Here is a 1,988-nt window from a genome sequence, read left to right as displayed (position 1 = left end):
CTTTAGCTCATATAAAAAGTTATTATTGGAGATACAGTATTTATTTATAGAGGCTTTTCTGTCTGTAAATTAGGTCAATTTGTTTCCTTACGAAGAAATCAAAGTTCATTTTTCTGTGGTATATTTTTCTTGGATCTTTAAGACTTCCATTTCCCCAACTTCACAAGTTAGGCATCTTTCTTTTCCTACTTTCAACCGTCAAAGAACCCGTAAATTGTCTTGTCTTTTGGCTAGACTGCCAAATGAAAATAAAAATTTGATCTTCCACCAACCAACCACACATACTAAAGCTCTCCTAGGACGCTGTACCACTGGATGCCAGCCTTTTAGCTGGATGAGCACTAATGGTGGCATAATCACTATCCCAAGGTTTAGACGCAATTACATTTTCTTGTCCAGTTTATTTTAGGATCATGCAAGATATTTCCTGGAAAGGATGTTTAATAGAACATAAGGTTTAAACTAGCAGCCACTTCTCAAAAATATTGCACAGTAGAATCTAGGCTAAAACAATGGGGTATCAAGGCCACCAAACTTCAAATAAATTACTTTGCTATCATGTAATACCTTATAGTTTTTTTCTAGTGCATACTTTTTCCAGTCCTCTTCTCTTGCATCTTTGCATGCCTATAGATGGCAAACCACAAGGTCATTTTTAATTTAACTTACCATAAATAAACAGGCAGACATAACAAACTGCTACCCTTGGGTATAGACACAGAGAAGTTTTTTAATACCCCAAATCGCCAGTGACCTCTTTGGGTTTTTTGATATTTTTTGTTTTAGTTTGTTTTTTTTTAATAATGTTTACACCCCGCGTGAGGCTTGAACTCACAACCCCTAGATCAGGAGTCACATGCTCTTCCGACTGAGCCAGCCAGGCACCCCAACCTCTTTGTGTTTAAATACCACTGCCTTTCCTCCTGTCCTTAGGCAATGTCTGTGCTTGTAAAAGCACTTTCTCCTCTCGTACTCTGGATCCCATCCCCTTCACTCCTGTATTTTCCGAATTTTTTCTTTGACATTTTTTTTTAAGATTTTATTTATTTAGGGGTGCCTGGGTGGCTCAGTTGTTAAGCTTCTGCCTTTGGCTCAGGTCATGATCCCAAATTTCTGGGATCAAGCCCCGTATCGGGCTCCCTGCTCAGTGGGAAGCCTGCTTCTCCCTCTCCCATTCCCCCTGCTTGCTTTCCCTGTCTCACTGTCTCTCTGTCAAATAAATAAATAAAATCAAGATTTTTATTGGCAGGCAGAGGAAGAGGGAGAAGCAGGCTCCCCACTGAGCAGGGAGCCTGATTCAGGGCTTCCACCCCAGGACCCTGGGATCATGATGTGAGCCGAAGGCAGATGCTTAACCGACTGAGCCACCCAGGTGCCCCTCTTTGATGTTGTATTTGAAAAATACAGAAAAAAATAGAATGGTGTCAAGAAGATTCTCCTCCCCATCATTAAATTCTCTCTAGTCTGTTGATATGCTGAGGCATCCTATCTAAAAAACTTAACAATAAACCCTCTCTTGACTCTACATTCGGCCCCCCTCCCTTTCTTAGCAAAGCTTCTTGTCTGTGGAGGTTATCTCTACTTCTTTAATAATATATGTATTTCAATCCGAGTTTTATCCCTGCTATTCCAAAACTACCCTTCTGAGGTCAATACTGACATCCATGCTTCCAGATCCATAGTCCAGTCTCCTTTGCTAGCTCCCATTACACTTCACCGCTTTTGTTTGGAGTGCCCTGAAAGTCCATCTCTGTCTTCTGATTTCCATTTACAGAGTCCCTAACTGACTTCATCCAATAATACTGCCTTAAAAAGCCCTCTATAAACCAATAGCTCCCATGAACCTTCAGCACTAACACCCCCAAACCTTCTAACTGCTTGTTTCCATGTGTCCACACAGCATGTCCATATGGATGACTAGTAGATGGCTGAAACTTAATATTGCTAAAATAGAACTCTTGGTAATCTCTCATCCCCTGAGTTTTCCC

Source organism: Ursus americanus, chromosome 24 (genome assembly GCF_024610735.1).
Source record: "Ursus americanus isolate L20-20 chromosome 24, mUrsAme1.1.p, whole genome shotgun sequence".
NCBI classification, from domain to species: Eukaryota; Metazoa; Chordata; class Mammalia; order Carnivora; family Ursidae; genus Ursus; species Ursus americanus.
The sequence above is the reverse complement of the archived record's forward strand: the minus strand, read 5'-3'. Positions refer to the sequence as shown.